Below are 14,365 nucleotides of genomic sequence, written 5' to 3' on the forward strand. Positions count from 1 at the left end.
TTATAGAGATATTAAAATTAAAGTCAAAATACTATATGATATCACTTATATGTGGAATCTAAAAAATACAACAAACTAGTGAATATAACAAAAAAGAAGACTCGCAGATATAGAGAACAAACTAGTGCATCAGTGGAGAGAGGAAGGGGGGAGGGGCAATATAGAGTAGGGGATTCAGAAGTACAAACTATTATGTATAAAATAAGCTACAAGGATATCTTGTACAACTCAGGGAATATAGCCGATATTTTACAATAATTAAAAATGGAGTATAACCTTTAAAAACTGTGGGGACTTCCCTGGTGGCATTGTGGTTAAGAATCTGCCTGCCAATTCAGAGGACACAGGTTCAATCCCTGGTCCAGGAAGATCCCACGTGCCATGGAGCAACTAAGCCCATGAGCCACAACTACTGAGCCTGCGCTCGAGAGCCTGCGAGCCACAACTACTGAAGTCCGCGCGCCTAGAGAAATCAAGTCTAAAAAAATAAAGAAAGAAAAAGAAGAAAAGACTAACACCTCTTGGCTCTCCATTAAGAAAACAAACTGTGAATAACTATATTGTACACCTGTAATTTACAGAATATTGTACATCAACTACACTTTGATTTAAAAAATTGAAGTCAATAAAATTCTAATTTATATCAAATTATGGATATTGCTTAATTTTAAGTAAAAGATGTTATTATCTCACTTATGAAAACATTGAATGTAAATAATTGTAATCTATCACATTTATAGATTAAGAGGAAAAACATATCATGTCAATGGATGCAAAAATGGGTTTGTGAAAAAATAATAAAAATTCATGTTTTATTTAAAAAGAAAGGTCTAATGCAGTAAAGCTCAAAATCCTCCAGATTCTTTTTTTGTCTATCTAAGTATTAGAATATTTTTCTAATATTGCACCTATGATATTGCAATTGGAATTATTGGTTTACTGAAGAGACTTCTTACAAGTCCTTATTACCCTGGTACCTAGCATGGTGCCTGATGAAAGGAAGTTCTCAGTCAATTCTGGCTGGCTGAAAAACAGAAACAGCAATTAAGCATGAGCTTTGTATGCATGAGGAAGTCCCAGAGAGTATTTCTGAACAGGTCTTAGAGTGAGCCACTTTGAAGACTAAAAGGACACCAGGGCTGACTGGCTCTGAGTGGGGTGCCAAGCAGGGTACTTCTTCAGGACTATGAAAGAACCACATGCAAGACGGAAGCTTAACCATGGCACAGAAATTCTTCCTGCAAGTCTCTCCATGCCCCAGGCACTAATGGAGAGGGTTGCAGGAGCCAGAGGTAAAAGAAAGGGGGACAAAGAAGGCAGGCTGACGGTCAGGAAAAACCACTGCTGGTGGGCCATCCTATAGAGTGAACAGGAAAACCCCCTATGGTCCATGTAGCACAAGTCAACGTAAAGCAGGGGTCAGTACACATTTATAACTTTACTATGAAAGGGCTCTGAGGGCTATATGCTCTCTGTCTCAACTACTCAGCTTTTGCCATCGTGGTGTCAAAACCACCACAAACAGCCACAAAAGAATGAGTGTGGCTGTGTTACAATAAAACCTTATTTTCAAAAGTAGGTGGTGGATCCAGATTGGCCCACGGACCATACATAGTCTGCAGCCCTCTGGCCTAGATTCTTACTACTCAAATTATGGTAAAAGGACCAGCAGGATTGACATCACTTAGGAGCTTTTTAGATCTGCATAATCCTGGGCACCCAGACCTTTGGAATCAGACTCTCATTTTGTAAGATGCCCAATAGAGTTTGCAAAATGCTCTGCCTGACTTCTGTGATCCCCTTCAGCCTGAGCACTCAGATATTATAACAGCATAGGCTTAGGAGGAGTTTCACTTAATTCATCCTTTATAAATCTGATCTAGGGTAGGAGGGCAAGTCCTTCATGAGGACACTGAGACAGAGGGCAGGACTCAGCATAGGAGATTCTGTTCAGGGCAGCTGCCAATGAGACAAGGTCTGCAGAAGTTAGATACCTGATGACTCCCAGAGCCAAACTCCCTGAGCCCTCCCTTAATAGTGATGAAACTACTCCAGGTAGTTCTAGACACTCTCCACTGGTGATTTGCCCTGTAATTAAAGCATTTCTGCATCTCCTACTGTGATGCTTAATTTTATGAGTCAAATTGACTGGCCATGGGATGTCCAGATTAAACATTATGTCTGGGTGTGCCTATGAAGGTATTTCCAGATAAGATTAGCAATAGGTAGACTAACTGAAGTAGACTGCCCTCCCCAATGTGAATGGGCATTACCCAATCCATTGAGAGCTTGAATAGAACAAAAGGCAGAGGAAGGAGGAACTAGCCTCTTTTTTCCTGCCTCACTGCTGAGTTGGAGCATCACATCTCATCTTGTCTTCTCTGGCCTCAGACTGAGATTTGCACCATTTGCTCCCCTGGTTTTCAGGCTTTTGGACTTGGACTGAACTACACCACTGGCTTTCCTGTGTCTCCATGTTGCAAGGTTGTGTATGGCAAATCATAGGACTTCTCAACCTCTATGATTACGTGAACCGATTCTTCTTCATAATAATAATCTACTGTTATATATTTATATAAAAAAATATATGTTTCTGTTTCTCTGGAGAACCCTAATACACTTAACCAATATAAAGGTAAGGGGCATGAAGAACTCATCCACCTACAAGTGAAATTTTATGCTCTAGTCCTCAAGGAAATCCCTTATCACTGGTTAGTTCCTAAAATAGTGATCCTCAACCTTGGGCAGTGTGCTCCCCAGGGTACAGTTGGTTGTCACAACTCCAGTGGAGGTTGATATTGGCATCTAGTAGGAGGCAAGGATACTGCTAAAATCCTACAATGTATAGAACAGCACCCCCACAACAAAGAACTATCTGGCCCCAAATGTTAATGCATCGAGGTTGAGAAACCCTGCTCTAGAACAAACATCATTACCTCATTGATCAACCTAAGAAACTCTCAGTGTTTGTGAACCTCATGCACATCACCATTACAGCAAGAAAGGTGTCAGAGAGAGGTCTGCTTGGCAGCTCCTAGCGGCCTTGCTCAGAACACCACAGGTCCAAGCCCTGGGCCACCAATTCAGTGTTCCATGACCAGAAGTAAATAGACTCTGGGAGAACAAATCACATCAACCAAGCCCTCAAGAAAATACAACATCAGGGGACTTCCCTGGTGACGCAGTGGTTAAGAATCCGCCTGCCAATGCAGGGGACAGGGGTTCAAGCCCTGGTCCGGGAAGATCTCACATGCCGTGGAGCAACTACGCCTGTGCGCCACAACTACTGAAGCCCGTGTGCCTAGAGCCCATGCTCTGCAACAGAGAAGCCACCACAACAAGAGAAGCCACTCCAATGAGAAGCCCATGCACCGCAATGAAGAGTAGCCCCCTCTTGCTGCAACTAAAGAAACCCCACGTGCAGCAATGAAGACCCAATGCAAAAATAAAATAAATAAATTTATTTTTAAAAAAAGAAAGGAAAAAGAAAATACAACATCAACCAATACCAGTTTATTAATTCATAACTGGAGAGCCACCTGGCATAAGATCTAGATCAGATTCTCTTCTAGACAAGTTGACCCTGGGGATTATCTTGGCTAGGGCAGAATTACAACTAAGCAGCCGTATATTTTCAAAGCCAGGGTTTTCTCCCTGTGATTATCCATTGGATTAAACCCACAACATTCTAGGGGAAAATGATGTCTAGAGAACACTCTAGGGCCAGTAAACCAGAATTGCAGCACACTTTCTTTGGACAGCACCTACTAATTCTTATACTTCTTACTCTTTGACAGCTTTTTTTCATCTATGACCCAAAGCTCCTTCACCTAATTACTGAAAATCTGTGGCACAATTGAGGAGACAGCTTCTTTCCATCACCTACCTCTCAGAATTTTGTCTTCCTGTACACATGCTGGCCTCCTGATGAAGATGACAAGCTGGCTTATAAGCACCATCTCTTAAACTGAATGACTAATTGCATGCATTGCATGCCATTTTCACTGGTTTCCATATTAGAGATAACCTATTTCCCAGTGCTGCAAATTCATATTCTCTGGAACCTTGAGTCTACCCACCTATACTAGTGTAACCACTGGATATACAAAATGAAGTATGCCTGGTGATAGTACATTTCATCTTATAGCAGCAGTGCACATCCCTGGTATATAAGCCACCATGCAGATGACTATCTCATAACACGGTGTGTAAAGGGTTATAAAAAAGCCTTATTATCAGGACTTCCCTGGTAGTCCATTGGTTAATACTCTGCACTTCCAATGCAGGGGGCGCCAGTTCAATCAATGGTTGGGGAACTAAGATCCCACATGCCACGCAGCACAGCCAAAAAAACAAAAACGAAAAACAAAACAAAAAAATCTTATTATCCCCTTAGCTACCTGGGAAGAAGTGTACTCTTAAGAGTAGAGGAGTATCTGGTTAGAATGGTTCATCCTTGGAGATGCTAGTGTCAGACAGTAGAGGTTCTGAAACTTGGTTGGCCTCAGTTGGCTTCTCAGGCTCTGAAAGAAAAGAAAAACGGCATAAAACATATCAGAGAGCCATCACATGGCTGAGAGATCACATCATGCCTTAGACCTGGTGTTGTTATGAACTGCTTAGCAGAGAAACCTTGGTGGTCTTTGTCTGGACCCCTGAAGATATGAAATAGCATTCCCTGAAAGGATAAAGCCCACTGCCAGAGTTTAATCTGGAACTTGAACGAGACAGCCAGAGAAACCAACCTCCCAAGATCAGAGCAAAGAGGGAAGCTAAGGGTAAAAAATCAAAAGATGTATGCTTCCTCTTCCCTTCTGTCAGCCAAAACCCACAAAATAGCTACAGTGGCTCCTGTGTGGCTCCTCATCAGTGAAGTTTGCAAGCCAGCCTCTCTGGAACAGGAAGGGGGGAAATTTAGTTTCCAGATAGTAATGCCCAGATGGGCCATGAAATGAAGTCTCATGCAGCTCTGTGGGCACAAAAAACCTGGACATGCTGCCAAGTGGATTCCCACAGCCTGTATCTTCCATGGAGAAATCTCAAGGTCTCTGTTCAACCCAGCTAGAGAAGCCACCAGGGGTCTCTGAAAGACCTAGATTATACACAGCTCCTTTAGGTTGGCAGTTTCATTTAGAATTGTGTAGAAAAAAAATGAAATCAGTCACAGAGGTCCCGGAGTCCTAAGCAGTCCCCTTGCTCCATGCATACACACTCATTCGTCATCACTGCTTCCTGCCAGCTCCTGCAGCATCCGACTTTTGCTTATTTATTTACATCTTTACTTATCCCAGCTGCCTCTGCCTCACAAAGGATTTGTGGCATCTTCCTATCTCCATTTTACTGGTAAGGGCAAAAAAGCACAAGATCAGTAGTTCTTTAGAGACTCATGCACCAAAGCATGGAATCAGTTCTTTGAGTCCCACTCGCTCTCCACTCTACACTAAAGAAAACCATGCAAGGACTGACCTCATTGTGGTCACATGGAGTCTGAGATGCAAAAGCTTGAAAGGAAAAATAACTCCCAGGGACTTCCCTGGGGACTTCCCTTCCCCAGCGGTTAGGACTTTGTGCTTCCACTGTGGGGCCACGGGTTTGATCCCTGGTCAGGGAACTAAGATCCCACAACCACGCAGCATGGCCAAAAAAGAAAAAAAAAGAAAAGAAAAATAGCTCCCACCTCAGAGGATGGTAAGAGGATACACATGGCCCTGGAGAAATGACTGAGCAGAGAGAAACCCTGACCTTCTCTACAGGACTGATAAACTCCTATGGATGACACATCCAACATGCTAGCCTACCAGCTGCGTGGCTTCCTTTGCTCCACCAACCCTCCCCTCCAACCTACTGCAGTAAACCACTTCCAAGAGCATATCCTGGACTTTAGTTTTCACTTAGAAAGGCACCACCTCTGAAGTCTGGGCTGTGAGCTCCTTAAGGGCAGGAACCACCTGGTCTCCATTCTTCTCTTTGTTCCCAGAGCCTCCCACAGTAAATGGACAAAGCCGATGTTCAGTGACTGTTGGATGAATGACTCACACTCAGAAGTCCCACTCTTCAACCAGATCTTTCTGTCTTCCTACTACCCTCATCCCTAGAATCAAAGTAAATGTGCTCTCCAACCTCTCTGGTTCCTCAAGCTTCTTATACTCTCCAGCTCACCCAGTTAAGTCGCATCCTCCATTTACTTTTCTCTACACAGCCTGGCTACTATAACTACACTACACTTGGTTCTTACCAGGACCTTTCTGCTGCCCTCCCACCATCCCCAGGCCTAACCCCAAGACCACTGTAACCCTCACCTCCCAGCTTTCTTGTCCAAAGGCTAAGTGTTTCTGAAAAAAAAAAAACATTCATATTAGCACCATTGTAAATGGTTGGTTTACACCCTCAGTGAGGCCCTTATATTGCTAGGAAAACTTCTAAGTCCCTTGCATTGTCCTTTCTCATTTCCAAGAGAAAATGTACCAAACCACTACCCCTTTCTTTCAGCCCCCTTCTCCATCCTCACCCATCTTGTGCTTCCCATCTTCCCAGAGGAAACAGCAGCCAACTTACATGAACTGTAACTCCCTTCTCTTCCATCTGATCCTGACCTTCCTCCCTCATTTCTCTAAGGGAGTTTTACCTGTGCTTTTGATCAAATCTTTTCCTCCTTCTTCCTATAAGATTTCATTCCATCAGTGATTCATCCTTCTTTTACCTTTCTTGTTTGACTGATCTCCATCTCTATCTATACAGAGGTAGGCAGATAGAAAGATATACTTTACTATATATTATTCACACGGAAAGACAGAGAGAGAAGGAGAGAAAGAGAGATTATATATGTATATAATTCTCTCTCAAGCTTGCAGTTTCTCCCTTTCTCCTTCCCTTCTCTCCCTCACCTCCTCCATGTGTGAGTGTGTGTGTGTGTGTGAGAGAGAGAGAGGTATGTATATATGTCATATATTTACATATATACACACAAGATGTGTTTATACAAAAACATGCATATATGTGCACATACATGTATGTATACACACACACATGTCTTTCTCCTTCAAACATTTTCTCATTCTTTCCTAATCACTGTCAAAATCTCTCTCTTTCAATTTGCTGGTCTTATCCACAATAAACTTGCTTAATTGCCCTCACCCTTTCTAAAAAAAAAAATTTTTTTTTTTTGGCTGAGTTGTGTCTTCGTTGCTGTGTGCAAGCTTTCTCTGGTTGTGGTGAGTGGGGGCTATTCTTCATTGTGGTGCGCAGGCTTCTCATTGCAGTGGCTTCTCTTGTTGTGGAGCATGGGCTCTAGGCATGCAGGCTTCAGTAGTTGCAGCATGTGGGCTCAGTAGTTGTGGCTTGCAGGCTCTAGAGCACAGGCTCAGTAGTTGTGGTACATGGGCTTAGTTGCTCTGCCACATGTGGGATCTTCCTAGACCAGGGATCAAACCCGTGTCCCCTGCAGTGGCAGGTGGATTCTTAACCACTGCACCAACAGGGAAGTCCTGCCCTCACCCTTAAATGACCTTCCCTTTATTCAGCCTCCCTGCTAAACTTATACTTCCTCTCTCCATTTTTTTTTTTTTTACCATCATTCAATCCTTAGGAATCTCATGTCCCATCCTTCTCCATTTATGCTGCCTAGCACAGTGCCTGAGCACATAAGTTCTTTAAAATAAATTCTGTCATGGATATGAGTCAATGTCTTAGACACCTCTGTGATCTAGTGTTTGACTCATAGTGAATGCTTCCATTGACTGAATGAATCTAGAAATGCACAAACATGGTTAGTGAGAGAGATCTGCAACCTAGCTAAGCAAACAGAATGAAGTATAAAAGCAATTTAAGTTAAGTGGCGTGGGTGCAGATGGGAAAGAGTAATTAATTCCAATAATGGGAGAGCAGTGGGCAGAACTCATAAAAACTTCATAGAGAGGTAAGATTTAAATTGAAGCACTGAGTATTAATTTAATACAAATTATACTAATAACTCGTATTTATGGAGACCTTCCTCTGTAACCAGGCAATGCTTTATGTAGAATATTTAAGAATATTTAATTTAAGAATATCAATTTATAACAATCCTGTGCTATTATTATTCCCATTTTTCAGATGGGAAAATTGAGGCACAGAGAGGTAGTGCTATACAAGATCACTCAGCTAGAAAATATTGGAGATGGAATTTAAACTCAGGCAGCCCATCTCTAGTGCTTTTAACTTCTAAACGATACTTCCCAGAGTAAAGAAATGTACTAGAGACAAAGGAATAATGTGAGGGAAGGTATATAGCATGTCTAGAGCAAGAAGGTAGGCAGAAGGATTTACTAGAAATTAAAGATGGAAAGGCAAAGTTGGAATTGGACCTTGGAGGATCTGCAGTGCCTTACAAAGGAGATGGAATTTTATTTTATGAAAAATGGTATTAACAGAAGGGTGACATGGTCAGTTCTGCTTCCTAGGAAGAAAACACTGGCAGAAGTGGAGGCTATGTTGGAGAAGTCAGAGATTATGGGTTACAGTCTGAAAGACTCACTAGGGGTTAAGTCAACAGTCCAGGTAAAGGATGAAAGTACCTGAAACCAAGATGGCTGAAATAAAACGGGGATGAAGCTGCTGAAGAAGTTGGCAACCCAGAAACCAAACCTAACAGATGTAGACCAAAACAAAAGAAAACAAAGCAAAAAACCACCAAATGCATGTTCTCTAGTCAAAAGACCAGTTAAGGGACAGTCTAGCAAGACAGAAAACTCTTAGACAATAACTACTCTACCCCAGCCAAACACCATAGGAAAAACTGTGGCCCCCGCTTACACCCATAACAGCAAAGGCTGAGTGGGGAGCATAGACTTCCATCCTCGAGACACTAAAAGAAGACACCCCAACGTCCGCATCAGAGTGGCATTAGAGAAGACCAAGTAGGGAAAGGGGATTTTCATCCCAGACAGCTGGTAATGAGCCACTCTTCCAGGCAGTATCAGTGGAGAACACACAGGAAGCCTGGACTTCACCCCCACCCAGCTCCTCTCCCTCCTTGCTGGAGTAATGTAATAGGAGGCCTAGTGAAGGGTCAGGTCTTTCACCAACCACCGTGGCTAGAAGCCCCACCATCACCAACATCATGTCAGTGGAGGCCACATGGGATCTGGAACTCTCATTCTCACCCAGCAGTAATAAGAAGCCAGTCAACAGATGCCAACACCAAGATGACAGAGATGTTATAATTATCTGACAAGGATTCTAAAGCAGCCATGATAAAAAAAAAACCACTTCTAATAGCAATGATGAATATGCTTGAAATGAATTTTAAAAAATGGAATGCCTCAGCAAAGAAACAGAAAGCCTTAGCAAAGAAATGGAAGATATAAAGAAAAGAATGAAAATTTTAGGATTGAAAAATATAACCAAAATTAAAAACTAAGTAAATGAGATCAACAGTAGAGTGGAAAGGACAAAGGAAAGAATCAGTGAACTGGAAGGTAGTTCAATAGAACCTACACAGTTGGGCAATAGGGAGAAAGTAGATTAAAAAAAAATTGAACAGAGCCTTAGGAACCTGTGAGACTATAACAAAAGATCTAACATTCGTGTCATTAGAATCAAAGGAGAGGAAAAAACAGGCAGAAATGAAAAAGTGTTTCAAAAAATAAAGAAATAATGGCTGTAAAATCCCCCTATCTAGGAAGAGATAAAAATCTACAGATATGAGAAGCTGACCAAATCTCAACAGGATAGACTCAAAGAAATCCATGCCAATCCGAAGGATCAAGATGGCGGAGGAGCAGAAGGACGTGGAGTTCATCTCTCCCACAAATGCATCAAGAAAACATCTACTAATGAAATAGTTCTCACAGAGCACCTGCTGAACACTAGCAGAGCACCTCAGACACCTAAAAGGGCAAGAAGAATCCCCATGTAACCAGGTAGGATGAAAGAAAGAAGAAGGGAAAATGAAGAGGAGAGGAAGCAGGATGGGACCTGCACCCCTAGAAGGGAGCTGAAGATGAGGAGAGCTTCATGCATCTGGGGAAGCCCCCTCACCAGTGGGGAGATCACCTGGGACAGAAGGGGAGCTTCGGAGTCTTGGAGGAGAGCACAGCAACCAGTCTGTGGCAGGAAGGACAGACTGAAACCTACCCAAATGGTCCATGCCACAGCCCTGCATGCCCCAGCCTGAGACATGTGTCCATCAGGGTGAATGGGGGCTGGGTGCTAAAACGTGGGGTTTGGGGAGCAGACCCGGGAAGGGGACTGCTGTTGGCTGTGAGGAGACAGCCTGTGGGGACGGGAGTGAGGAGCTCTGCAACCTTCCTGGAGGAAGCCCGGACCATGATAGAAGAAAAGCACCATCGTTGAGTGACGTGCAAAGGGCAGGGCCGCCATTGCAGTCTCTCTCCTCACATGCCGGCCCTGCCTCCACAGGCACTAGAGGGGGCTCCCGCCAGAGCAGGCTCACACATCTCCGGTCATTGCCTCCTCTGCACCCACCCCGCCTGGGTAACTTGCTCACCCCAATCGCCTGGGTGGCCCACTCACCAGGATTGCTGCCTCGGCTCCCTCCCACCTGACAGGCTCAGTGTGCTCTGGCAGCCTCAGGAGCAGAGGCTGGTGGGTGGCCCACACTCAGAGGTGGGGCTGAAACAACAGCTGAGCCCCAGGGGTTCTGTGACTAAGAAAGAAGAGCTGAAATCTCTCCTTGTGGCTGTGCAAATTGCAGAGTTAGACCTCCACAGACAGCTTCCTAAATTCAGTGTCTGCAGAACATCCAAATGGACAAGTGCTCCTGCAGCTGAGATGGGTCTGGCTTTAGGACCTGTGGGCTTTATGGGCACATACAGGGGATGGGTAAGGCCAGAGTCTGAGCTGCCTCCATAGCAGGTCCAGGTACACAGTTACTGCAGTCCTGAGACATGACCTCAGTGGATCTGTGATGGTGGCCTGGTGAAAACAACACGTGAGAATCACCAGGGCCAATTGACAGCATACCCACAGTTAAGGTAGGACTGAGAGCAGTGCCAACAACAGTGTACCTTGTGTGCCCACACAATGAATGAAAGGGGACACAACAGAGCACACTCACAGGTAAACAGCTACAGAGGAAGAATATTCAGTGGATTCTCTCCCAGTGGGAGTGCTCCAATCCCACCTAACTCACACCACAGATCAGAATCACAGCTAAGAAACAGATCTGGGGTCCTCTACTCCAACAAGTAGGGAGCAGAACACACCCCTGACAGGGCAGTGACCATCACAGAGCAAAAGGGAGGCTGCACTCCATATCCAGGGCAGGCTCTGGCCATGACAACACCAGTCAAACCCCTTATTCAGGGGCATAACAGCCAGCATACACTGAGAAAAGATGTGGCAGTCATCCATACAAAAACCAGACCTTGGACCAAAAAAAGAAAAAAAAAAATATATATATATATATTTAACCAACAAAGGCTACATAAGGACCTTCCCATATAAAAATAGCTCTCCAAGACAGTCTGACAGTCTGGCATCAGAAGGGAGAACCCCCAGAGCATTTAGCCTTGAAGGCCAGCAGGGCTTGCGTGCAGGAGCTCCACAGGGCTGGAGGAAACAGAGACTCCACTCTTGGAGGGCACACACAAGGTGTCAGCACAAAGCAGTACCTCCATAGGAACCTGGGATACACCTACCTAGGGGTCTTGGAGGGACTCTTGGGGAACCAGGCATTGGCAGTAGCTCAATGTGTGGCAAGGGGACTGGTAGCAGAGGCCCCAGGGAATATGAATTGGCATGTGCTCTCCTGGAGGTCCCCATTTCGACACCAACACCCGGCTCCACCCAACAGCCCAACAGCTCCAGTGCTGGAACAGCTCAGGCCAAACAACCAGCAGGACAGGAACACAGCACCACCCATCAGCAGATAGGCTGCCTAAAGTCATAATAAGCTCACAGACACACCAAAACACACTGCTTGACATGGCCCAGCCCACCAGAGGGACAAGACCCAGCTCCACCCAACAGAGGCAGGAACCTGGCCCTCCCACCAGAAAGCCTGCACAAGCCCCTGGACCAAACTCACTCACCAGGAGGCAGACGCCAGAAGCAAGAGGAAATACGATCCTACCACCTGTGGAAAGGAGACCATGACACCATAAGTTAGAGAAAATGAGATGAAAGAGGAATATGTTGCAGATGAAGGAGCTAGGTAAAAACCTACAAGAACAACTAAATGAAGAGAAGATAGGCAATCTACCTGAAAAAGAATTCAGAGTAATGATAGTAAAGATGATCCAAGATCTCAGAAAAAGAATGGAGGCATGGATCAAGAAGATACAAGAAATGTTTAACAAAGACCTAGAAGAACTAAAGAACAAACAGAGAGGAACAATACAATAATTAAAATGAAGAATACACTAGAAGGAATCAATAGCAGAATAACTGAGGCAGAAGAATGGGTAAGTGAGCTGAAAGACACAATGGTGGAAATCACTGCCACAGAACAGAATGAAGAAAAAAGAATGAAAAGAAATGAGGACTGTCTCAGAGACTTCTGGGACAACATTAAATACACCAACATTCGAATTATAGGGGTCCCAAGGAAGAAGAGAAAAAGAAGGGCCTGAGAAAATATTTGAAGAGATTATAGCCAAAAAATTCCCTAACATGGGAAAGGAAATAATCACCCAAGTCCAGGAAGTGTAGGCAGTCCCATACAGGATAAACCCAAGGACAAACATGCTGAGACACATAGTAATCAAACTAACAAAAATTAAATACAAAGACAAAACATTAAAAGCAACAAGGGAAAATCAACAAATAACATATAAGGGAATCCCCATAAGGTTATCAGCTGACTTTTCAGCAGAAACTCTGCAGGTCAGAAGGGAGTGCCATAATTTATTTAAAGTGATGAAAGGGAAAAAATACAACCAAGAATACTCTACCCAGCAAGGCTCTCATTCAGATTCAACAGAGAAATCAAAAGCTTTACAGAAAAGTAAAAGCTAAGAGACTTCAGGACCACCAAACCAGCTTTATGACAAATGATAGAGTAACTTCTCTAGGCAAAGAAAAAAAAAAGAGGCCACAACTAGAAACAAGAAAATCACAAATGGGAAAGCTCACTGGTAAAAGCAAACACACAGTAACAGCAGGAAATCATCCATACACAAATATGATATCGAAACCAGCAACAGTAAGAAGACAAGAGTACAAATGCAGGAAATGGGAACTGCATTTGAAATTAAGAGACCAGCAACTTAAAACAACCTTGTATAAATAAAGACTGCTATATCAAAACCTCATGCGAGGGACTTCACTTGTGGCACAGTGGTTAAGAATCCGCCTGCCAATGGAGGGGACATAGGTTTGAGTCCTGGTCTGGGAAGATACCACATGCCACAGAGCAACTAAGCCTATGTGCCACAACTACTGAGCCTGTGCTCTACAGCCCATGAGCCACAACTACTTAGCTTGCATGCCACAACTACTGAAGCCCGTGTGCCTAGAGCCCGTGCTCTGCAATAAGAGAAGCCACCACAATGAGAAGCCCATGCACTGCAATGAAGAGTAGCCCCTGCTCACTGCAACTAGAGAAAGCCCATGCACAGCAACAAAGACCCAACACAGCCAAAAATAAATAAATTAATTAATTAAGAAAAAACTCATGGGAAATGCAAACCAAAAAACTACAACAGATACACACACACAAAAGAAAAAGCAACCCAAACACAGCACTAAAGATGGTCATCAAACCAAAAGAGAAGAGAGCAAAGAACAAAAGAGGAAGGGAAGAAAAAAGACCTGCAAAAACAAACCTAAAACAATTAAGAAAATGGCAATAGTAATATGCATATCAATAATTACCTTAAGTGTAAATGGATTAAATTCTCCAACCAAAAGACACAGACTCACTGAATGGATACAACAATAAGAACCATATATATGCTGTCTACAAGAGACCCACTTCAGACCTAAGGACACATGCAGACTGAAAGTGAGGGGATGGAGAAAGATATTCCATGCAAATGGAAATCAAAAGAAAGCTGGAGTAGCAATACTCATTTCAGACAAAATAGACTTTAAAATAAAGACTGTTACAAGAGACAAGGAAGGACATGACATAATGATCAATGCAAGGGTTGAATGGGTTCAATGTAAGAAAAAGGGTTCAATGCATGAAAAAGGCATAGCAATTCAATGCAAGAAAAAGACATAGCAATTCTAATATATATGCACCCAACATAGGATCACCTGAATATATAAGGCAATTGCTAACAGCCATAAAAGGGGAAGTCAGCAGTAACACAGTAACAGTGGGGGACTTTCACCCCTCACTTACACCAAAGGACAGATCATCCAGACAGAAAATGAAGAAGGAAACACAACCCTTAAATGACACATTAGACCAGATGGA

General features: G+C 43.5%; 1 protein-coding gene across 5 annotated transcripts in view; it reads right to left on the bottom strand.

Moving 5' to 3' along the window:
• Window positions 1–14,365, bottom strand: part of EVA1A (eva-1 homolog A, regulator of programmed cell death) — a 78,104-nt gene that overhangs the window by 25,188 nt on the left and 38,551 nt on the right. For all 5 annotated transcript variants that reach the window (XM_032653475.1, XM_032653476.1, XM_032653477.1 and 2 more), the window contains one exon: window positions 4,401–4,523. The gene's annotated coding sequence lies outside the window, so the exon portion shown is untranslated. The remainder of the gene's footprint in view (window positions 1–4,400; window positions 4,524–14,365) is intronic.

This window comes from Phocoena sinus, chromosome 13 (genome assembly GCF_008692025.1).
Source record: "Phocoena sinus isolate mPhoSin1 chromosome 13, mPhoSin1.pri, whole genome shotgun sequence".
Classification (NCBI taxonomy): Eukaryota; Metazoa; Chordata; class Mammalia; order Artiodactyla; family Phocoenidae; genus Phocoena; species Phocoena sinus.